This window comes from Bubalus kerabau, chromosome 21 (assembly GCF_029407905.1).
Source record: "Bubalus kerabau isolate K-KA32 ecotype Philippines breed swamp buffalo chromosome 21, PCC_UOA_SB_1v2, whole genome shotgun sequence".
NCBI lineage: Eukaryota > Metazoa > Chordata > Mammalia > Artiodactyla > Bovidae > Bubalus > Bubalus kerabau.
In genome coordinates this window covers 21,696,301-21,722,806 of record NC_073644.1, presented here as the reverse complement: position 1 = coordinate 21,722,806, position 26,506 = coordinate 21,696,301, and positions in this window count along the sequence as shown.

Below are 26,506 nucleotides of genomic sequence, written 5' to 3'. Positions count from 1 at the left end.
TGAATTTGATTGTTGTGACTATGATCCCCATGTGATTCCTTTCAGTTTTACCCAATAGGACCAGGCCAGCCCAGTATCCCAAAGGACTACAGAATCATGGTGATCATAAACAAAAGTCCTTTGAATCATCTATAAGTGTTCTAGAAGATTCCACATCAAATTAAGTTCACTGTCATTTTCAAATCTTAAGGTGCTATTACCATATACATATCTTCTCCATATGTACCTTCCTAGAGAAAACCAAAATTGCTATCACCTTATATTTTGCATCAAGAATGTTTCCTTTGTGCTTTCCTGCCCATGTTATATCAGCAAGGTTAAGACTCAGTCTAGGCTCCCCAGAAAGCAGAGCCTGAGAACAAGGCATGTGCGTGATGGTGTGGGGAGTATAGACCCAGGGAATAGAAATAAGGGGTTTTGGGCTAATAGAAGTAAGTCACAGATAGAAAGAGTCAAATATTAGGGCACATTACCAGCTGGCCATGGTTGTTTGTAACTCTTGGTTCAGTTCTAGGAAGGTGTATTTCAGGATCAACTCTCTGAGGTCAAAGATGAGGAAGAATTTTCTACAAGTCCCTGACCTTGGTTGGTCATGGTTCACCCCATGGGTTGTTAAGCTAACTGTCCTAAACATCTGGGATGTGCATGCCTAGACTGCAAGCTGAGTGGCTTCTTGGAGCTTCTGACACCACGTCCCAGGCTTGAGGTACTCATCTGAAGTTGGGTGATCAGACTGAACCAGCAAGAAGCTTCATGGAACCAGAGGAACTGGTCACCACAGTAGTAGATGGGTAAAAGAGATGAATGAGACTGAGAGATCCTGAAACGGTGAATTAGAAGCATCTGATAAAAGTACTTAACTTCAGGGCAGGTGTTTTAATCCACATTTTACAAAGGAAAGACAGGGTTACAGAGGATTGAAGCTGCTTGCCCGGCTATGTGGTTATTGAGGGCTTCCTGGTTCCAGCCTATTCACATCCCATTAGGTTGTAATCCATGTGTCAGTGTCGGTGCTCCATGGTGCCAGATCCCAGGCTTTTCCCTCCATCCTACAAAACATTCCAGAACCTGGAGGAAGATCTCCCTTTTTTACTCTGAAGGCCAAGAGGAACTTTGTCTTCAAGTTATCCAAAATCTACATGTGTTGGCCACAGCCTAGACAGGAATACATCTATGTATGTATTATTTAAGATTCTTATTAAACAGTAGGAAGTGACAAAGTTTCTATAGTTGGTTTGGAAAGGTCATTTATTCATTGAAGTCACTGATGAGGTTATTGATAAATCGCTACTTGATCTCTGTACAATGTCTTTTCATGACTCAATTATGTTTATAAGGTTTGGAAATGGTTATTTTATTCACTGGATATGAATATTCAATCAATCAACTTTTCATCAAGTGCATTCTGTAGTGAAGATTTGAAGATGGGTGCTCTAGAAAATAGTACTAAAGCACAATCTCCCTTGGAGGGTTTCTAATCTAATGAGAAAACATAAAACTGTTACTGACTGTAGGAGGTACACTCAGTTGAGGTACAGAACTTGAATAGAAAGTAACTGAGTCAGACTCAGAGTTTAGAAGACAGTTTGTGAAGAAGGCTATATGTAAGTTTGACCTTGAAGGATGAGCAGGGTTTCACCAGTAAGGGGATAGTGAGGGATTAATATCATCCAAAACAAGGAACTCTGAAACTGTATAAAAATACAAATATCTGTCTAATGACAAATGAGAATGTGGAATGGCTTCAGAGGTTAAAAAATATTGATAAAGGGAAAGAAATAGCAAAAAAATCAAATTGGAAGGATTTTCTGGTATCAGTCCAAGGAAAGCTTAAATGCCTGCTTGTTTTTGTTTGTTTGTTTTCTTTTATTGCTTTCTAAAGCAAAACTTAGATTTTATATCATTGAAAATGGGACAGGAATTATTCATGGCATTTTAGAATGGAAGTGGGGGAGGGTGTGAAAGATATCACCGAGGTTCTTTTTGTCTGATGCGTTTTGACCAACAGGGATGCTGAAAAGTAAAGCACATGGGGGAGCCCCTAACAGCCTCCCAATCACTGGGAACAACTTACTTTGGGCTCTGGGCTCATTGTCCCTGAGCCAGCACAGTGTCCCAGCTCCTTTCTGTAGGGGTGACTTGACCCTTTCCTGGGCATTAGGAATCCAAGGACCACCATTTTTCTTAGCTATTCATGAAAAGAACCCAATTCAAGTGTAGATTTCCATGTCTGCTACAGTCCTTTCCATTCCATTATGATAACTTTTGAGCTGCTATACCTCTTCCCACTGCTAGGATTTCATCCCAAGTCAACCAGGTGAGTAGGTTAACCTTTCCTTACACATAAAGTGCTATGTACAGACCACAGGAGGGGAATAAAGGTCTTGCAAAATTTTATCCTACTCTCCAGCAAATACTGTAATCTTTCAACCTCATAAAAATGACTACACTTCTAGGAACCTCAGCCGGTACTAGTTTGCTATCCAGCGAAAAGTCAAGCCTACTCTTCTTCATATCGCTAAGATAGAGTTCCTCTCTGTTCATATTACTGGCATTGTCACCTCTCTTTGTGTATCTTTCAACTTTTCCATTTTCTGTGGTTCTTCCTTTCACCTTTTGTCCACTTCACTCTCTTGAAATCCCTTGCTTTCTAAGGAAACCATTCTGTGTTCTCAGAATCACCACAGAACACTGCTTCCTTTTACTTCTTAATGGTGATGAGATCGTCCCAATACCTTAATCTCCAAAAGTTCCTAGAGGCTCTGTTTCATTTGCTCAAAGTTTGGAAAATGTCACTCTGGAGAGGTCAAATCCCAAGCATAGACTGTTTATTTTCTCCTGCATCTCAAGTGCTGCAAGGTCCCGGGGCCATGTCTGGACTATACTTTTATTTTTACGCAACACAATTCCTCTTTTGAGAACCAGCCAAGTGACTATACCAATTTCTTCAATGTCTTCTGCGAAACTCAGGTATTCATCCATATTTTGTGAAGACTTTGGAAACTGGTTCCAGTCTTTTTTGATATCATATCTTTTATTAGAGTAAATGATTAAAACACTCAAGTGGTAGATCCAATGCAGACTTTTGACTTCCTGGCCCTTTTGACGTCATGAACTCCGGGGCCTATCACCTGAGATACATGTCTGCCTAATCACTCCTTATAGATAAGCAGGTGTGGGTCATGTCTAGTGGGTAGTAGCAACATATCAGTGAGAGTCAGAATTTTGGGAAGAAGCTGATAAAAAAGATTAGCAATACTTATGGTTTCAAAAAAATATATGATAAAGTAAGAGAGATTCTTCCTCTCTTGAAAGTGATGGGTATACAAAACTAAAAATTCCAGGTGAAAGAAGAGAGGAAAAGGCACAACCTGAAAGAACTGCTAGAATTAATTAGTGAAAGGATGCTGATCCTGTGTCTTGGGCTAAACTTGCCTTGACAGTGTGAAAAGGAAGATGGCAGGAACCACTTTAGAAATGTGCTCCTAGAACTACACCTGGAGCATTACCCTCTGAATAGCTCTGCCCCTGAGTTCTCACAGCCCAAAACTCCAAGTGCTGGTCACAACCCTCCAACTTCCTCTTTTATCACTTAACTCTCATTTTAACAGTGCTTCATCTGAATGAACCCAACCCAATCCAAAATCTCTCCCCCATCCTCATTTCCCCCATTCCCCTTGGCTTTGTTTTTTTACTTCTTGCTAAACCCAGAACCAACTGAGAAGAAATTTTAACCCATATATTGCCAGCTGCTCAAGGGTTTCCTTTTCCTTCTGCAAAGCAAAATCTTGGGTCAATTCAACCATCTACCCACATCGGGACTATTGAGAGATTCTGAAGGAAATCGTGTTATTGCACAATTTTAAGACTGTATCAAAGGCCATTTGGGAGTGTGGGTGGGGGTTATAAACAAGTTGACTACAGGTTACTCCAAGTATTTTCTGTCCCAGGAATCCAAGTTACCCTCTCTGGGAATAAATGCAGTGGAAGCTGGAAGGCAGGAGGCCGGACCTGGAAAGTGGGAGAGAAGAGTTAAGAGTCAATAATCAACGACTCTGAATCATAAAACCAGAAAGGCATTGAACATTTAGAAGGAGCTCTGGCCCCATAAAGAAAACAATGCCTCTTAGTAAGCATATTATCTGCAACAAAGCAAAACAAATTTTCAAGCATCTTACTGAAACTGCTGGGGAGGGAATTCGTGAAAAGTTTCTATTTAGCAAGGGATAGAGAATGGAAATTAATAATACAGTGCCCATTATTACTAATTTAAGATGTATAGAATGTCACTGATGTGATCTTTTATACTGCAATGATGTTTTTCCTTTGTTTTCAAGAAGCACAGCAAGGCTGAGAAACAGAAGAGCAGGCTGGTTGAAGGTCTGGGCTTTGCAGTCAAAATGCTTGGATTTAATTCTCAGGTCAGCCACTCATTAACTGTATGAACACTGGCAGATTCCTAAATTCCTGTATACCTGTTAGGGTAACTTCTCTTTCTCACTTGAGAAGAAGAACTTCTATTATTATTTCTGAGCATTTATATATAGAGAGTTGACTATAAGTCATGTATGGTCCAAAGATTTCATTAACACATTGAATTCTCAGAGTGACCCTATTGATTCTATTAATAGTTTCATTATTTCAAAGATGAGGAAACTGAGACATGAGAGATGAAATAACTTGCCCAAGATCACACAGCTAGAGAGTACCAGTGTCAAATTCCAAACCCTGGCAGTGTGACTCCACTCTGCCTTCTGGTCTACCTGCATTCTTGGAGGGCAGCATGTTAAATGAGTTTACTACTCATTCCAGCAATTGGGCAGCAAAGTACCCACCCCTCCTTTGTCCTCTTAACACCTTCAAGAAAGCCAGTGAGAAAGAGTAAGCTGTATTTGCCACAGACTGGGCTGGGACTCTAAGTGGAACCATCCTGTGATACACTTCTGGGAAGTTTATTGGGGACATGTATGAGTGAGGGGAGGCAAGAGGGTGAAAGATGTGGTATTATTTCATGTATGAAAAATATTGAACATAGTTTTCTTTGAGAAAAAGTAGCAAATAGAGAGTGAAGGACTGATCCAAGAGGCTAAGGGAGTAATTAGTGAGGAAAGGTCTGGAGGAGGCAGAAAATATCAATGTAAGAATATTAAAAAGTAGGGTTCACCTGTAGAGGTCTGAAAGCACCAAGGATTTGCAAAAATATAGATAAGTTTGGAGAAGAATGGAAGGTAAATGGAATTATTTCACTCCTATTGACCTTCATTACTCAGTAAATATTTGTCGAACGAATGAATAACTTGTATGTACCTGAAAGGAAAGCCTATGCCTTTTAACTTTTCAAGGATCCTGAACATAAATTTGACACTTAATTAGTATCTTTGGATAAGGCTGCTGCTGCTTCCATAAATGGTCTCAGACTAAACAATTAATTTTGTTGATCCCTCTCAAAACCATACTGACCCACAATCTTTAAACACAAAATAATAGAGCTGGAAGGATCCCTAGAGACCTCCTAACAAGGTCAGCACAAAAAGAACCATTGAAGTGAGGTATTTTGTCTGCAGTCAGTTTTGTTTGTTCTGTAGCCCCTGTGTTACAAGGTTTTGAAAGAGTTTTCACATTTAAGAAATGAGAGATTTCCTATGAAAAAATGTACTTCCAGCATTGTTGAGATGTTGATTTTTCTTTTTCTCTGGGGAAGGTGGGTCTGCATTCCTGCATGTCAGCAATTAGCTGGAGCTGAGGGACCCCTGCCCTTCTAGACAGGGTGGTTAGTCAGTTCTCAGAACTCCTTTCAAATCCTGTGTGCTGCTGCCTGATCATTTCCACCTTCCGTCCCAACCCTGCAGGATGTGAGTTTGTGTCAGGAACCAGGAAACTGAGGCCCTGGCAAGTAAAGGGCTATACCATGTAATGAACACAGTAGCCCCCTTACCCGATTTCCTTCTGGAATAATATCCCAGTGAGGCAATTCTGCTGGGTCTGATTGTGACATGGGGCAAGCTACAGAATGTAAACGAATCATAATCCAAACGGAAATCTTTGATTATACAATGCATTAGTCAGATCCACACTTAGATTACCATGATCAGTTCTGGTCATCACATTATAAAATAAAATATTGAAACACTTGACAATGCAAAGAGAAAGAGATGAGCTTGATCTTCTGCTGTGATTATATTGTATTAATGACTTCCTATCGTATTACTGGTTTCTGTAGCCTATTAAAGAAAATAAAAATGTAATAATATGATGGCAAGAAAGCTAAGAGAGGAGCCATGTTGCTTTTCTAGAGATTTTGAAAGGCAATAGAAAGGTCTTTTTATTTTTTTCCTTGAAAGTAGGTACTGCTTTCCTAATCAGGGTGAAATTATTTACTAATCAATAAGATTGTAAATTAGGGAATTATTTATTCAACAGACGATAAAATTATATCACTCAAAAATTATGCTGAAGAAAAAAAAAAAAAAACGAATACAGAAGCTGGTATACTTTACCAATTGGACATTGTATCCAGGGTTCAATTTCACATAATGACATAGTGTAGGGAGTAACATAGTTACCAAAGATAGTAATTCTCTTCACAAAGAAGTATGTTGCTGAACTATTACAAGGATTCTTGCTGCTGCTGCTAAGTCATGTCCGACTCTGTGAGACCCCATAGATGGCAGGCCACCAGGTTTCCCTGTCCTTGGGATTCTCTAGGCAAGAACACTGGAGTGGGTTGCCATTTCCTTCTCCAATGCATGAAAATGAAAAGTGAAAGTGAAGTTGCTTAGTCATGTCCGACTCTAGCGACCCCATGGACTGCAGCCTACCAGGTTCCTCTGTCCATGGTATTTTCCAGGCAAGAGTACTGGAGTGGGTTGCCATTGCTTTTTCCGCAAGGATTCTTGGTAGCTCTCAAAATTTGCTGCTTTTCCAAGCTCACTGACTGTTGATTGGGGTGGTGAAGTTAAAACAGGATTCAGCTTCTTTAACCTTAGATCTTTTGGCACAAAAAAGACAAAATGAAGAGCTTTGAGCAACACTGGCCATTTGGCACCTCTGATATAATTATATCCAATTTATTTGCTATTCTAATACCATATTTGAGTTCAGACCTTTGTAGCTGCCAACTATTGATATCATTAACTCCTCTCAGAGAAAGATGGATGCCATTCCACTCACTTTTGTGCTTCATTCCTGTCCTATCCCTTCCCTATGGGTGAGGATATTAATGATTTCTGACCCTTAGATTAGGTGGTGGGTTTATAAATGTTTATGTCATACAAAAAAAAAACACATAGAAAGTTGCATAAATACTTCTTATATATCAGATAATACTAATGAAACTTGGGAGCTTTCAGTTTCAGCTTGGAGAAGTAGAAGATGGGAAAGAGCATCTCTCACACATGAAAAAAGAAAAGAATTGGATGGACTGCAAATTAATGATTTTCCTAAACTCACCAGAGAACTGACTTCATACACCAAATGTATGTGTGTGTGTGTATTTATCATTGAAAAGGAAGAATACATAAAGATTAACACTACTTGCTTTTACAACTTCTTCACAACTCTAAAAATCAAAGGAATATGATATTGGTACAATGATAGAAAAATAGATCAGTGAACAGTTCCAAAATAGACCAATATAGAGAAAATTGAATTTCAATAAAAGTGCAAAGGAAATTCACAAAGATGGAGTGGTCTTTTCACAAATCAGTCGACAACTGATAATCAATATGCAAACAAAATAAACTTTAATCCATACCTGGAACAAGATATAAAATTTTTAACTAGAAATAGATCATTGAAATCAATGTAGAATTTAAATTGCACAATGTCTAGACAAAAATTTAGGACCTTGGTTTAGACAATTTTTTTTTATTTGACACCTAAATCAAGACCTTTTAAAATAGGAAGAATTTGTAAAATAAAAAAAAAAAAAACAAAAAGCAAAAAACTTAATCATCTCTTCAAATTTAGTAAAAAAAAAAAATGAAAGAATAAATGCAGATTAGAAAATATTTGGAAGTTATTTACGTGAGAAATAAATTTTATCCAGAAAGTATAAAGAAAACCAAAATTCTCAAATATATGTACAATAAACTAGTGAAAAAGCACTCAACATCATTGAAAATTTAGCTGCAGTAAGATATCACTACATATGTGTTGCAAGGGCTAAAATGTTGCAAGGACATGAAGAAATTAGAATTCATCTACACTAATCATGGTGATGTAAGTTGGTACAACCATTTGGAGAGCAGTTAGACAATTTCTTTAAAAAGTCATGCAGTATCCTCTGATCCAGCCATTCTATTTCTAGATATTTATAAAAGAGAAATTAAAACATTTGACCACACAAAGTCTTGTGACAAGTACATCCAAAATAGTTTTATTTGAAATACCCCTAAACTGGAAGCAACTCCAATATCCATCAAGGCTGCTGCTAAGTTGCTTCAGTCGTGTCCAACTCTGTGCGACCCCATAAGACAGCAGCCCACCAGGCTTCCCCATCCTTGGGATTCTCCAGTCAAGAACACTGGAGTGGGTTGCCATTTCCTTCTCCAATGCATGAAAGCGAAAAGTGAAAGTGAAGTCGCTCAGTCGTGTCTGACTCTAGTGACCCCATGGACTGCAGCCTACCAGACTCCTCTGTCCATGGGATTTTCCAGGCAAAAGTACTGGAGTGGGGTGCCATTGCCTTCTCCATATGCATCAATATTTGAATGTAAAAATGAATTGTACCATATCTATAAAATAGAATCCTACTCAACAATGAAAAGAGTAAACTATTGATAGGTGCAACAAGACTGACAGTTTTCAAAATAATTATGCAAGAGTAAAAGAAGTCAGACGAAAAAAAAAGAGAGAGAGCATACAAAGTGGTTCAATTTATACAAATTACATAAAACTCTAATTAATCTACAGTAGCAAAAAACAGATCAGTAGTTGCCTGAGAATGATGATTTGGACCAGGGAGGAGTGAAAGAGACAGATTATTAAGGGAAGAAGGAAGTTTTGAAAGTGATGGGTATGTTCATGTTCTTGATTGTAGTGATGGTCTCATAAATGTATATGTATTTCAAAACATTAAATTTATATCTATATAATTTATTATATATGAATTATACCTCAATAGTTTATTTTTAGAATTTAATAATGCCCTTCTATCTCTGGGGATAGCCTAAGAAGTGGGAGAAAAATATATTACATTATGTAATATATTTATTTATTTTTTTAAATTTTTAATTATTATTATTATGTTTTACTTTACAATACTGTATTGGTTTTGGATACATCAAACTATGGACCACTAGGGCAGAATTGAAATGAAACAGGAACAAATAACAAATCTCAAATGGTCCTAGCATAGACTATCTTTATCAGTCTTATAACTATCCTTACTGAAAATCAGTCTTATAACTGTCATTACTGAAAATAGTAACGATAGTTATAAGACTGATAAAGATAGTCTATGCTAGGACCATTTGAGATTTGTTATTTGTTCCTGTTTCATTTCAATTCTACCCTAGTGGTCCATAGTTTTGATGTCCATTTTCTTGAAAAAAGTACTCAGATTCTTTTGTTTCCTAAAGATTTCCTCAAAGTGGATGATATTGAAAGCTCTACCAAATATAAGAACTTATTTTAAAAATGTCTTAGAAGAGTATTATCCTAAAGGATTATTTTCTTCAGGCATGATGGTGAAAATGTAGGGCAGGGATTCTTACCAATAACACTGATCATCAATAATACTAATGTTAATGAGGGTGCTGCTAAAAACATTAATTATGCTTAAAATGGCAATGATAATGGTTTTAATTTATTGGGAAGTCAGAGACTATTTCTAAGCACTTCAAATATGCCATCTGATTTTTATCTTCATAAAGGCTTATGCGATAATCACCATCACCATTTTCAGATGAACAAACCATAGTACTGGGAGATTAGCATCTTGTTGAGGGGCACATGGAGAGTTTTTTTTGTTTGTTTGTTTCTGTCCTCAATGCCTGATACATAGTAATTGTGTATCAGTCAGGATACTTGTAGGAAGGAGATAACATATCCAAAGTGTTTAATTGAAGAGGAATTATTTATAGCTTTGTGGAAACTCCCAGAGACTATAAAATGTGGGAACTAATAGCCATCAAAAACCTTGAAGGGGTAAAGAGTCTTCCTAAGGTCTGGAGAAAGCTTGGTGCCATAAGTGAGGGACATTTTTTCTCAGTCAAGAGATTGAAAACACAATTTTCTGAAAATTGAGCTTGTACTTCCAATGGAGGTGTGAACAAGTTGACCTAATATTGATTCGATCTTCATTGTCATGAACTTCCAATGATTCCTTAGAAGTGTTCATGACTTTTACAGAGGCACAACAAGGTCATTTTTATAACTGATATTTAAAATTATGTATGATCCTGAATAAAGCATTTTGATAAAAATTTAAGCAAGGTTATTTGAACATAGATTTAAAGAGTTGAACAGAGAATCAAACTTATTCTGTGCATTGCAAAAAGTGGATGGAATATAAAAACACTTAATGTCTTTGTGCATTTTTGAAAACCTTATTTAAATGTCTGTTTAGAAAATATAATGTCAAGAATATATTGTAACCCCTCTCTTGCAGACAGACTACTTGTCCCTTGACTGACTGGAAATGTAGTAATTAAAACCTCAGCCATCATGAAGGTCATATGACACTTCATGAACATAACACTAAATTATTGCAATGCCATCAGGAATATTTATCTTTTGTCTGTAGGATAATTTTAGTAAGTTTCATGTCTAGTTGGCTGAAATGTCTGAGTTTCATTTATAACAATATTTGCATCTCTGGTCATGGTCTTCCAGAGACCGGGATCATGTCAGTTCTCAACCCACACCCTACTTTTCTGTACAGAGAATCCTGTGGCAGCTTTGATCACAGTGATGCTATCCTCAACGACCTCACTTCACAAGCAATGCCAAATTGCTAATGAGAACAAATTCAGGGCTTTTATAATCATCTCATCTGCCCTCTGGACTTTGCCCATCTTTTTAGTCAAAGAGAACCCTTGGTAATAAGGATTATCCTGGTATACGTACCATTCATCAGTGAATTTGTTTAACAACCATTTACTGAATTATCTGTTATCTTCGGGAAGAATTATAACACAGGGTATTCACAATGGTGCCTGTGGCATTTTGTTTTGGAGGACATTAATGGTAGCAGCAGTTGGAGCAACAATGGCTATTGTTATGTGATGGTCGTTTGGTCACTAAGTCGTGTCCAAATCTTTTGACCACATGAACTGTAGCTCTCCAGGCTCCTGTGTCCTTGAGAGTTCCAAGGCAAGAATCCTGGAATGGGTTGCCATTTCCTTCTCCAAGGGATCACCCCGACCCAGGGATCAAACTCATGTCTCCTAACTTGGCAGTCAGTCTTCTGCATTGCAGGTGGATTCCTCACCAACTAAGCTGCCAGGGAAGCCTACTGTTGTGTAGGCTAACTTTTTGTGGGAACAGAAATTATTGTAATCTCTGGCACAACTACTACTTTATATTTATAATTAGTGGCACATCAATTAAGATAAACTTTCCACTGTGGCTTTGTCAATAATATGTTGTGTAAAAAATAAATAAATTTAAAAATTATAATGCAGTCTGTTAGCAATTTGATCTTGGACGCAAGGAGATCCAACCAGTCCATCCTAAAGGAAATCAATCCTGAATATTCACTGGAAGGACTGATGCTGAAGCTGAAGCCCTGATACTTTGGCTACCTGATGCAAAGAACTGACTCATTGGAAAAGATCCTGATGCTGTGAAAGATTGAAGGCAGGAGGAGAAGGGGACGACAGAGGATGAGATGGTTGGATGGCATCACTGACTCGATGGACATGAGTTTGAGCAAGCTCTGGGGATTGGTGATGGACAGGGAAGTGTGGCATGCTCCAGTCCATGGGGTTGCAAAAAGTCAGACACGACTGAGCGACTGAACTGGACTGAATTGAAGGCAGTCTGTATTTCCTAGAGTTCAAGCTTTCCTTAAAGTTCAGTTAAGTCAATCACACATCCTGGACATTACCTGGATTTTCTGTAAACATACAGTTTGTGGGATTATAGTTCTCTTTAAACATTCTCTGTGTGGAAAATTCCCCAGTATGTGAATTTAATTTCTAGTGCAATTTAGAGGGCAACATTTTTCTTCATGAAAATTTTGTTTGCCATTCTCTTACTTTTCTTGTCAAAATTGAAATATGAAAAAATTAACCATTTCTGGATACCTCATATTCATCAATATAAATATCAATTTCCTGCCATGACTCAATAGAATAACACTCTCAGTAAGTATGTGTTTCCCAAAGAAAAGTTCTAAACTATGTTTTGCCTGCCTCTGTTTTATCCCTTGCCATTAGTTCTACTTTTCACCTTTTTTTTGTGTGTGTCTTTATACGGGCATCCTAGGGACTTCCCAGGTGGTGCTAGTGGTAAAGAATCCATCTGCCAATGCAGGAGATATAACAGACAAAGGTTCCATCTCTGGGTCTGGAAGATCCCCTGGAGGAGGGCATGGCAACCCACTTCAGTATTCTTGCCTGGAAAATCTCATGGACAGAGGAGCCTGGCAGGTTATAGTCCATAGTGTCACAAAGAGTAGGACACGACTGAAGTGACTTAGCATGCACGCACAATGGGCATCCTGCCTGGAGCCAGTAGCTCTTAATACATTTTCAATATTTGGTGAAATAGCAGCAGCATGAGTTTTGGCATTGAACAGCATGACTGGTAAGAGAATAGCCTTGAACAATTTGTTCAAATTCACTGAATTTAATTTCCTCATTTTCTTTCAAGTTTCTTAACCTCTTTCACAATGAGCTTATCCATCAGTTAGAGAAAGTTATAAAATAAAAAGATATCACAGGACATTTTTAAGGGTAAGATGAGGTAATAAATATAAAGTATTTTGCACATGCTTATGACATGGTAAAAACTTTGTAAATGGTACATGATATTGACATGATCCCTAAGTGAGGCAATGGACATGAACTTCTTGGTGTGTAGTATGTGGTTGATAACTATTAGTTTATTTAGTTTCCTCTAAAAATGTATGATTTCCCATCTGTGTATGTGGATTAAAGTGCATGGGCTTTGTGATTCTCTTTTCTTTACTGCTATGGGGCCATCCTCACTTATTTCTGGGTTCAAAGTTATGCTTAAATAGTTTATATGGCTGGATGTTTTCCTGTAAGGCAATGGTGCTACATATTTTACACCTAGGGAAACCAAAGAATATAATTATCTGCCTCACTTTTCACTGTACGCCAAGATTTAGTTAATTGACTCCAGTTCATTTTGCCCAGAGCATCTCCTCTGAGACAGATACCATGGTCACTGGTATTAGCTGATAGGAACTGTGGTCCTATAGAGAGAAAAGAGGGATGAGGCTCTCCCAGTCATAGAATTCCCAGTGACCACGAAACAGCCACTGGCTGGTAATAACTTCCTCTCCCCTCTGACTTGGAATGGATTGCAGGCACTGACCTAGAGGGGAAAGGCTTCATCTCCAAACATCAGCCAATCTCATCTCATTGCAAGGGAAAGGCCCCTGGAGACGTGCTCCTATCCATCATGTGGACAGCTTTGGCCAAAGTGCCCACTACATCACTGGGTTTAATAAAAAGTTGCTGGAGGCTGCAGTACTAGTGACAGATGTAAACCGCAGCATGGCCAGAGCCTACGAGTTCTCCCAAGGTGGAGGCATACTTGAGGAGGAAGAGGAGGAAAGGAAAGTGAAGACAAAAAGAGGAGTGAAAAATGATAAGGTAAACACTTCACAAGAGCCATTAATAGTGAATTTAATAAACTGAAATAAACCTCTGAAGGAGAAACCTTTACTCTGAAAAGACAAAATCTGAGAAGATAAATGACGAAAGAGTACAAAAGATACAACAAAAGAAGTAAATCAGGAAATTGTGAAAGTTTTCTATTAAATCCAAGCATGCCAGAATTAAGAGAGCAATAGATTACCCTAGAAATTTGAAAGAAATAAATCAAGAAAAAATGTTGAAAAGCATTAACTTTATGGCAATTGTTATCACACAATTTTATCATATAACATGTAAATATCCCTTAATGCATGTATAGAACTTCAAGGCTGAGCACATATTAGGCATTTTAAAAAGTTGTATCAAGTGACTAATTACTCACCAATTAGCCAAATGTCCATACAAAGGACAATCATTACTATTTACACACTTGGTCAAATCACAAGGGTTCTGTTTATATTTTGCATCTCAATATTCTAATTTTTTTCTAACTGGTTATGACCAACCTAGTTAGCATATTAAAAAGCAGAGACGTTACTTTGCCAACAAAGGTCCGTCTAGTCAAGGCTATGATTTTTCCAATGTTCATGTATGGATGTGAGAGTTGGACTGTGAAGAAAGCTGAGTGCTGAAGAATTGATGCTATTGAACTGTGGTGTTGGAGAAGACTCTTGAGAGTCCCTTGGACTGCAAGGAGATCCAACCAGTCCATCCTAAAGGAGATCAGTCCTGGGTGTTCACTGGAAGGACTGATGTTGAAGCTGAAACTCCAATACTTTGGTCACCTTATGCGAAGAGTTGACTCGGAAAAGACCCTGATGCTGGGAGGGATTGGGGGCAGGACGAGAAGGGGACGACAGAGGATGAGATGGCCGGATGGCATCACTGACTCGATGGACATGAGTTTGGGTAAACTCCAGGAGTTGGTGATGGACAGGGAAGCCTGGTGTGCTGCGATTTATGGGGTTGCAAAGAGTCAGACACAACTGAGCGACTGAAATGAACTGAACTGAATGGCACTATATTCAATAATATGAATAACCCAGCAGTTTTCTCATGAAATAGATAATTTTGAAAACTAAGGAGTCTTCCTAAGATGTATTATGCATATGCATATACATGTATGTTCATATGCTCAGTTGCTAAGTTGTGTCTGACTCTTTGCAACCACATGGGCTATAGCCTGGCAGGCTCCTCTGTCCATGCAATTTTCCAAGCAGGAATGCTGAAGTGGGGTGCAATTTACTCCTCCAAGGGATCTTCCCAACCCAAAGATCAAAATCATGTCTCTTGCATCTCCCGCATTGGCAGGCAAGTTCTTTTGGCACTGAGCCTGCAAGTAGATATGCAGGCTATGATGTATTCATACTAAACACAAAGATGCATTTGATGTTGAAAAAAATGGGTCAGATAGGGCCCAGGATTTCACAATATTTAAAGTCCTTTCTTTCCTGGCATATCATAGATCATAGGAAAGTGGATCAACATGGGTATCAGAGAAGACATGGAAGACTTCAGATCCTGGACCTGTGGAGGTTCTTATGTAGAATGTTCTCATTGACTCATGGTGAAGACGTCCTCACCCACATACCTCATTGCCTTGAACAATAATTCCAGAGACTCTCTAGGGCAAGAATCATTACTTCTGTTTTTTTTTTTTTTGCCCCAAAATATTTTATATACATAGCAGGTAGAAGGCAAGAGGGATACAAATATAAAACTGCTCACAGTTGTATTCTTAACACTAGAATAGTGCCTGGCTTATCATGAGTGTTTAAAAATAGGCATTAAATTAATAAATACACCCTGACTTCAAATACTATAAAATTATGTGGAATCTTGTTTAATTATAGTTGGTACAATAATGTAACAAATATGCAAAAAAATATATTTTTTTCCTCTAAGCTTTATACTAATGCTGTACCTGTCAGATAGGCCAAAGAATAACTATTAATAACAACGAGCTATCTCAGTCACATTTAGCTTAACCAGTCTCTTTCAACTAAGGACGTTCCAAGACTCAGTGGACTTTTGTCTGCTTCCTGTTGCAGAGAATGGGAACTATTATATTGTAGATTCTTGATACATGTTTCTTGAATGAATGAATTCATCAGTGAACAAATCAATAAATGAATATTGGAAAAACTCAGTTTCTTTTGAAATTTAGCTAATTTTTTAAACATTTTCCCCATCCTCCCCTGGATGGGATCCAGATGTATGTGACAGGGGAGCAAATTTGTGTCACAAAGAAGTCAGTGCCCCAAACCAAGTCTGTTCACTTAGTTGAATAAGGGCTTCCTGATCTTATTTCATTACTTTCATGCAGTCTCAGCTGCAAACCACTCTTAATTCCCAGATTAACTTTAACTCATATCCCAGTTCTGGCTGCATACTTTTCATTTGATGCTGCTAATGAGTCGCTCAGTGTGTCCAACTCTTCCACCCCATGGACTGTAGCCCACCAGGCTCTTCTGTCCAAGGGACTTTTCAGGCAAGAATGCTGGAGTGGGTTACTATTTCCTTCTCTAGGGGATATTCCTGACTCAGGATTTGAACCCGAGTCTTCTGTGTACCCTGCATTGCAGACAGATTCTTTACTGAGCCATTGGGGAAGCCACATCTCTCTCAGTAAGTCTATTTTACTTCTTGCATCAATGTCTTTTATCTTTTTAATTGTTAAGAATCTTTGACACCTCATCACCAAACCCTAAATTTTAAAATTGAATTATGTTCAACTTTAAAATTTTGATCTGTTTGCTTAAATAGTTGATTTAAATATGGATTAATGTTACTATTTAAATTCAAATTTATAAGAATAAGATGTTAAAATTGAATTAAATTGAAAATAATTTTTCCTTAAAATGGTGATTTGTTTTTTGTTATTAATCAGAAGAGCAGCAGATGAATTTAAAGTGATATAAATCCATACATAGATGATGTGAGAGGAGATATTAACAGATGAGAGGCATCATCAGTGAAATTTAGGAAGCTAGAGTTTGGAGGCTGGGTTGATAATCAAACACAGTGCTAAAAACACAGATATTAAGTGCAAATCTACTTTTTGAATGACGACATCTTCTTGTTCCCTTCTTTCAATTGACTTCAGAGTACTGGCAACCGTCGTTGTCACCTCCTGATCAACATCAGATATCAAGCTTCCCTCTTTGGAGGGGTATACACAGATATTGCCACTTGTGGATTTCCAGTAAAATGGCCATGTTTCTAATAGCCTTAGAATACAGTTCAGAATAAACAAAATTTTACCATCACTCCCACATATAGCTTCCAAGCTTTTTGTTATCATGCTCTTAAGTATAAATCTCTATGTAAATATTATTAGAATTTTTTAAAAGCTCTCCAACAAAAAGGAAAAAGAATATGAATTTAAGTAAAAAAGAAAAACACTGAGGGGAAATCAGAGAGTGGATGAAATATCCCAAATATAAGTTAATATGTCATATGTTCAAGTAAATATCAAACACACACGGAAAAAAAAGATTTTGGGAGAGGGAAACTTTCAAAAAATACCTCATAGAATGAGGTCACTAGAGAGTGTCCTCTTGCCAACAAAGGTCTATCTAGTCAAAGCTATGGTTTTTCCAGTAGTCTTGTATGGATGTGAGAGTTGGACCATACAGAAGGCTGAGCACTGAAGGATCAATGTTTTTGAACTATGGTGCTGGAGAAGACTCTTGAGAGTCCCTTGGACAACAAGGAGATCCAACCAGTCAATCCTAAAGGAAGTCAATCCTGAATATTCATTGCAAGGACTGATGCCGAAGCTGAAGCTCCAATACTTTGGACACCTGATGCGAAGAGCTGACTCATTAGAAACGACCCTGATGCTGGGAAAGATGGAAGGCAGGAGGAGAAGGGGACAACAGAAGAGAAGATGGTTGGATGGCATCACGGACTCAATGAACATGGGTTTGGACAAGCTCTGGGAGCTGGTGAAGGACAGGGAAGCCTGGGGTGCAGCAGTCCATGGAGTTGCAAAGTCGGTCACAACTGAGCAACTGAACAAGTCCTAGTATTCATTATCCTTTTGTATAAATATTCTAAACTCACACTTTAACTAAATTTCAGATTACCTTTTTGTCATAACTCATACATTCAAAAACTTAAATGTAATAGGCAGATAAAGCAAGATTTAAGTAGAAATAATTCTGTATCTAGCCCTGATGGATAACACATTAGCCCTTCTGTCATGAGCAAATATAAAACAGAACACAATTTATGTCAATGTTTGTCTGTGTTTGGTCACACAGTTATGTCTGATTCTTTGCAACCCCATTGACTGTAGCCCACCAGGCTCCTCTGTCCATGGAATTCTCCAGGCAAGAATACTGGTGTGGGTTGTCATTTCCTACTCCAGATGATCTTCCAGACTCAGGGATCAAAGCTGCATCTCTTGCATCTTCTGCATTAGCAGGCAGATTCTTTACCACTGCACCACCTAATTTATGTCTACAGTTTTCAGAAATTACACACGAGACAGTACAACTTTATTATTTCTGAGGGGAGGAAAAAATCCCTAGGTTAGCCCCGTAATCACTCCAGGTTTCTATTTTGTGAAAATTTCCTGATTGTGATACAGAGACCTGCACAGAGATCATAGGGAGCTGAAGAAGCAAAGGCCACAGTTTAAAATTGCTGCAGTAGCTCAGTGAGGGGCCATAGCAAGGGAAAGAAGATAGATGCATGAGGGAGGGCAGGCAACAAAGTGGAAGGTCTCCATAAATGTTTGACTGAGAGCTGGGCTGTAACTCTATAGGGAAGACTACATGAGAAATTCCAGAGACTGCTCTGGGTTTAACTGTGAACACAGGTATTTGAAATCAAGAAATACTGTAAGATTTAATTCTAGCCTTTCTAGAATAGGGAAACATTTTAAATATCACAGACCTCCAGCTGAGAATTGCAAATTCATACCTTTTGAGTAAATTCCACACACCATGGTTGAGCCTATTCTAGACTGTTCTACAGCTTAAATCAAACATTAATATAATCCACAGAAGAGGTTATTTGAAGGTAATGAGCCAGTAACTGGACATCCTGATAGAAAAGAACACATTTAGGATTGTTGTTCATTTGCTAAATCGTGTCTGACTCTTTGCAACCTCATGGACTTCAACATGCCAGCTTCCCTGTCCTTCACTATCTTTTGGAGTTTCCACAAACTCATGTCCATTGAGTCAGTGATGCGATCCAACTGTCTCATCCTCTGTCACCTCCTTGTCCTCCTGCCCTCAATCTTTCCCAGCATCAGGTGGCTAAAGTATTGGAGCTTCAGCTTCAGCATCAGTCCTTCCAGTGAATATTCAGTGTTGATTTCCTTTAGGATTGACTGGTTTCTTCTCCTTGATGTCCTAGTAGATCCTTGCCATTTCTGACTTTTATCATTCCCATCTTGCTAGAAATGTTCCCTTGGTATCTTCAGTTTTCTTGAAGAGATATTTACTCTTTCCCATTCTATTGTTTTTCTCTACTTCTCTGCATTCTTCACTTAAGAAAGCTTTCTTACTGCTCCTTGCTATTCTTTGAAACTCTGCATTCAGTTGGGTATATTTTTTCTTTTTCTCTTTGGCCTTTTGCTTCTCTTCTTTTCTGAGATATTTGTAAGGTCTCCTCAGACAACCATATTACATTCTTTAATTTCTTTTTCTTTGGGATGGTTTTGGTCACTGCTTTCTGTACAATGTTATGAACCTCTGTCCAGAGTCTCTAAATTTCATAAGTCATGATATTCAGTATGGTGGTGGTGTTACTGTCTCAGTTGTGTCTGATTCTTTGTGATCACATGGTCTGTAACTTGCCTGGCTCCTCTGTTCATGGAATTCTTCAGGCAAGAATATTGGAATGGACAGCCATTCCCTTCTCCAGGGCATCTTCCTGATCCAGGGATAGAACCTGGGTCTCCTGAATTGTAGGCAGATTCTTTACCATTTGAGCCACCAGGGAAGTCTGATATTTAGTATATGTCAAAATCATTAACATGCAAAGAAATAAGACTATGTAAGCTGGAATTGAGAAAAAAATAAGTCTATCAGTGGATACCAATCTCAAGCTATCAACTCTCTCAGATGCTGTATGTAGTATACCAAGACTTTAAAGAATTATTAGAATGATTATCTAGGACTTGAAGGCAAATTTAGTGATAATAAGTGGATAGACAAAAAGTCTTGAGAGAGAAATGGCAAATATAAAAATAACAACATGACAAGGCACAAAAGTTAAAATAAAGAATTCAATCTATGGTATAATGATTTGAAGATAAAAATCAGCAAACTTAAAGCAGATCAATAGAAATTATTCATTCTAAAAATAAATAAAAAGAATTAAAAGGTGAACAAAACTTTCTGAATGTTTAGCACAATATTAAACAATCTAACAAGTAATTGTAATCACAAAAGGAAAAAAGAGAAAAAAAACTTAACAAATTAAATGCTGAAAATTTTCCAAATTTGATGAAGCATATTGACTTCCATAACCAAGAGATGGTGAGAAACCCAAAAAGGATAAATGAAAAGAGAATCACACCTAAGCCTATTATGGTCAAACTGCTGGAAACCAACAATAAAGAAAGAAATCTTGACAACAGGTATAAGGTAGAAAAAACTCATTACGCAGATGGAAAATAAAAAGAAATTATACTTTATTTTTTTTATCAGAAAGATACAAGCTAGAATCAAATAAAATTATATTTTAAATAGATAAAGAAAAGATTACTGTTCATACAGCATTCTTCATCAGAAAAAAAAATGCTTTTAAAACAAGGGTAAATATATATTTTCAAGTAAACAAAAGCTGGTAGATTTGTTGCCAACTGCCATGCACTGTGGAAAAGGTAATGGGTATTCTTTAGGCTGAAGGGAAATGATACCAAATGGAAACTCTCACCTATAGGAAAAAAAGAGCACCAGAAATATGAGGTATGAAAACAGACACAGTAATTTTTATTTCTAATAATTTCTTAAAAATACTAGTATGTAGACCAATAATATTGGGTTGGCCAAAATGTTTGTTTGGGTTTTTTCCAGAAAATGATATGGAATAAACTGATGAACTTTTTGGCCAACCCAGTATTATTAGTTTTATATAAAATGACTTCAAGAGCATAAAGAACTATTTGTAAAGTCGGGGAGTGGGCAAATGGGAAACATTTTTGTAAGATGATTACATTTGTGACATGAGATATGCCAACTGGAAAGTGTAAATTGGGAACTGTTAAGTATAACATGATAAAATATTGACTATAAATAGTTTTATAAAATAACAATGCATATTTTACCACTAGAATTTGCAAAAACTATTGCCCACATTCCAAGTCTAGCCTGCTTCTGTATAGTCCATGACAAGACTGTTATTTTCAAATTTTATATATTGTCAGAAAACAAACCTGCAAACAAATGAAAGAAATACACAACAGGACTTAAATGTAATTCCCCAAATACTAAAAATATTTTCTATCTGACCCTTTGGAAAAAAAAAAAAAGTGTGCTCAATTCTGATATAGAGCAACCAACTAAAAATTGAATAGAGGGAAAAAAATGGAATACTTATTCAAAATCAGTAAATATAAAGGATGAACTAAAATCAGTTAACCAAAAAGAAGTTGATATATGAGGAGCAGATAGACAATAACAACAGCAACAACAAAAACCTGGAAGGGACAAATTGACACAAAATCAAACCTATTAACAAGAACATGAAATGTAACTGTATTGAACACTCTAATGAAAAGGCAGATATGGTCACAGTAAATAAAAATGCAAGACTTAAGTATGTACTATCTATAAGAAACCTACTTTAAATGTAAAGACTATATGTTAAAAAAGAAAAGTTGAAAAAATATATACAATGTAAATAGTGATCACAATAAAGATTATATGGCTAAATTAATATCAGAAAAAATAAAAGACAGATTATTAGCAGAGAGAAGAGGAGTTTATAATAATAAATAGAAAAATTCATTAACGCATATAGCAATCAGAAATGTACAGGTACTAAAGAACAAAGCTTTAAAATGAATGAAGCAAAAACAGAAATAACAGGAGAGTCACAATAATTGAACATTTTAACACTTCTCCACCAGAAATTGGTAGAAAACACAGATAAAATATCAGTAAGAGTATAGAAGTTATTCACAATGCTTTCAAACAAATTGTGTTGTTTGATATTTATAAAACATCACATACAACTACTGTAAATTCACATACTTTTCAAATGTACAGAAAATTTTCCCCATGGTAAACCATAGGTCTGGCCATTAAGTTAAGTGTCTATAAATTTCAGAAAAGAAAATTGAAATTTTATGTCTATATTTTCTGACCAGAAAATAATTAAGTTAGAATTCAGTAAAATTAAAATATTTAGAAAGTCCCAAATATGTGGAAACTTGTGTGTTAGTTGCGCAGTCAAGTTCCACTTTTTGTGACCTCATGGGCTACAGCCCACCAAGTTCCTTTGAAAACTAAATATTTCCAAATAATATATATTTTTCTAATTACAAGGGGAATTAGAGAAAAATACACAAAAGACCTTGTAATGTATGACTTTATTTACATGGAATTCTCAAACAGGTGAAACTAATTTCTAATCATAGAAATCAGATCAGCATCAGCACCGTCCTTGGTCATAGCATAGTGTGAGGGTTAATTGCAAAGTGGCACACAAGGGCTTTTGAAGTGATGCAAATGTTTTCTGTTTTGACTGGAGAGCTGGCCACAAGATTTATACATTTGTCAAACCTCATCAAACTACACACATAAATATGTGAACTTTATTGTATGTGAAGTTGATTTTTAAAGATAGCATAGATATAAAGTGCTACAGCCTGGAGTGAAGCCATTTGGAGAGAAAAATTTTATGGACACTAAGCACACCAAAGAAGCCATACCTGTCTACCCATTGGGACCACTACTAGCTTCTGAGTTCTGATTACACTGGCATCAGCATTGTTTTTCCAAGTGATTGTTTACTCCACTTTCTTGGCCCTTTTGCTGTTGCTGAATAACCATCTTCACTTTCATTGAAATCCTATTCATGTTTCTAAGTCCAGAGAATATCCAAATATTCTTTGGCTTTTTAAAGCACAACTAAGAGATTGCCATTTCTTTGAGTTCCTACGATATTGTCCATATATTATTTAGCTTCAAATACAGATGGAGATATAGATCTAGCAAGCCACTTCTGTGCATAGCTCTCAGAGAGCTAGTTTTTTGTTTGTTTCATTTTATTATTATTGTTTTTTTGAAAGAATCCCTTTTTTGGAATACCAAAAAGGACTATTCATATTCAGCTGGTGCCAATCGAAATTCTAAAGATGTAATAAGAGAATAAATAATTCAGCTATGTGACTCTTCCCCCCAACTCATTTGGTGGATATTTACAAATATAGATAAGTGGAAAGAACAGTATAATGGACCTACATATTTACATATTTTGATCCTAGTTATTAACATTTTGCCATATTTGTGCTTTTCTCTTTATAAACAATGTTTAGGAAACCAGAAATCTAAACATTGTACCAATATATATTTCAGCATTCCTCGCCAGAAACGAAGGACATTCCCTTGCTGCTGTAAATAACTGTAATACCACAAGCACCTAATAAAACTGACAGCAATATCCCCATATGGTATAATATTCAGTTCATATTCAAATTTATCCTACTGTCCCCCAAATCTTTTTTTTCAGACATCTTTTTGAAAAACCAGAACCAATCGAAAGCCGTTTGACCAACCAGATTTTGAAAATAGACCATGGTTTACATATATTTAAACCATCTAACATTTACACATCTAACATTGCACACATTATGTATTACACATATAACACACAATATATTACAATGTCATACAATTACATTATATTACACACAACATATTACAATTCAAAGTAAGTCAAGAGGAGACGTGAACCAAAGCAAAAACAAGATTGATAGAAGGAGAGATAGGACCTAAATAAATGTTAAAGAAATATAAGCCCCTGCAGGAAGATTTTGAGGAGGGAATGGAAATGCACTCCAGTAAGTGATTAAGCCCAGTACAGGAAATTTCACTTTCACTTTCAAAGGAAGATGCTTCCCAGGTGGCTCAGGGATAAAAACCCGACTGCCAATGCAGGAGACACAGGACATGCAGATTTGATCTCTGGGTCAAGAAGATCCTCTGGAGTAGGAAATGGCTACTGACTCCAGTATTCTTGCCAGGGCAGTTCTACGGACAGAGGAGCCTGACTAGCTACAGGTGGACATGACCGAGCACACACACACTTCACACAGGATGACGAGACTACCAAAGCCCTAGAATTGGAAATAATTCAACCACAAAACTGAGCTAAGAATAGAATCATGGACAAATAAATATTCCATGAAAGTACCACCAAGGTTACATGTATAACAGTTTTTCACTTTGTTGTCTAGCATTTGAATCTCTCCGAATGAGGACAGACACTTTTATAGCACTTTCTGCTTAGCATTGGACATTTGAAGTGGCACGCAGTACAAAAAAGAGCACTTTTGGCTATAAATTGTGTTTTGCAAAACGAAAGCTGCATAATAATGAATACCAAGGTTTCTCCATCCCCCCCTTCAGCTATTTTCATTTTTCTTTTTTGCTCATGAAAAAACCAAATCATTCTGGGAAGGCGTTAGAAGTCAATGACAAAGTAGTAGAAAATGCTGACGTGTGGAAATCCCTTCAGAGCAAATGAATATAATTTTTTTAGTGTTATGAGCAAGTTCTAACTTTAAGTCAGGTCTGGACAAGAGAGTTTCTAAGGACCCATTTTACCTGCAAGAACTTTTGTGGTGGAGAAGGTACAAGGGTGTTTTATGGTCAGGTCACTCAAGGTGGCTATTCTCTTCCTCTCTGTACATCCCCTACCTGACCACTGTCTGCTTCACATGTATCCTATGATCTTCCTATGTACTTGCCCCCAGGCCCCAGCTAGTGATTGTTTTTATCAAAGGGGCAGTGAGGGACAGGCTCCTCTACTGGTTTCCTTAGTAACTAATGAGGCCACCTGATGCAAATTCCTATATAACTGGTAATCTCTCCTTCTCTCTTACACCCAGTCCCAGAGCAAATACTGCTGCCATTTCCTGCCTGCTGACTGCCGCACACAGTGGACTCTATCTCCAGAACTTTGCTTCAGACATGTAAACTTTCCCATCCATGAAACAACTGATGTCTCTGTTGGTAACTCTAGGCTCTTTCTTAGGTCTTGATGCTGTGCAAGTACAGGTCTCGCAAGGCCTGATGGGTATAGCCCGACAGGTTTCGTGAAATCAGTTACCATGACAATAACCTCATTCAGTTTCCTCATTGGAAATCTTGAGAAGTAAAATCCAGATTACATCAACCCTTGGGATAGAGTATAAATTAATGATTTGCTGACTTATTATGCAGGGCTGCTTTTTAAAAGCAAGAATTGAACTCTAGAGTTGGAGCAAGGGGTTGTTAAGCAAGTTCAGACCCAGGGCACTCTACACAAAAAAAGCCTGTCAGAAATAGACTAGCCAGCCAACAATCCCAAAGAGCACTAATGTACCTCGTGAAATCAGAGTCACAATAATGCCACTTCGGTACTGATAAGTGGGGAAATATAAAACAAAGAATCTGTTCCAAACTTCTCTGTATAACCTCAGAGACTCTCAACACAAAAGTCTCCTTTTAGGTATAGAATACAACTGCTTAAATACATTGAGAAAGATGAGAATATGTATCCAGCCATATCTGATGGTAACTTCAAGGATAAGCATAAACTTTCTCCAATTGAGTTCAAGGGAGTTGAGAATTGAGCACGAACATTTTACACACAAGGGTGTGGAAAGTATCTAATAGATTAAAAAAAATCAAATCTATCAGCCTGCTAAACATTTTCAAGCATCTTGGACACATGACACTCTGCTTTATGTATGTTGTTTTTGTTAAACAAAACATATATTTCATATGCGCACATTGGCAGTTGTGTATTGATTCTCTCGTCTGTCTTATTAGGCAATCATACTTTTTCAGGATACAATAAAGTATCTATATATCAGCAAGTAAGAACTGTAATTCTCTAAATACATACTAAAAATCATTCATTTATTAAATCCATTCATTTTACACACAAGAAAGCCACTCAGAGCCTGAAACTCATTCACCTAAATTCCCATGCCTAGGTTTCTGTTTCCTACTCCATCACAGATCAATAATAACAAATTAAAATATAGGACAGTGCATTAATATCAATAAAAAGTTACAAGTGAGAGCAGACAGCCTTATATATCTGAGAAATTCCTGTGGGCATCACATTACTGCAATATAATATGTAGTACATGTTCTTTTTTTACAAATATTTTTATTGAGGTAAATTTTTTTATACTACCAGGCACAGACTTAAAGCATGAAACTCAATGAGTTTTGACAAACATATAAATCCATGCAACCACCACCACAATCAAGATAATAGAATATTTCCATCACAGGAAAATCTTGCTTTGATTCCTAATACAGCACATTAGTGTAGTCTATTCTTGCTCTTTACATGAATAAAATCACACATATTCATTCTGTTTTTTCTAGCTTTTTTATTTAGCATAATTTATTTGAGATTCATCCATGTTGCAGGTATCAATATGTTTTTTCTTTTTTATGATGATTTAATTGTGTAAATATACTTGGATATACTTATTGAATCACCTATTTATGGGCATTTTGTTT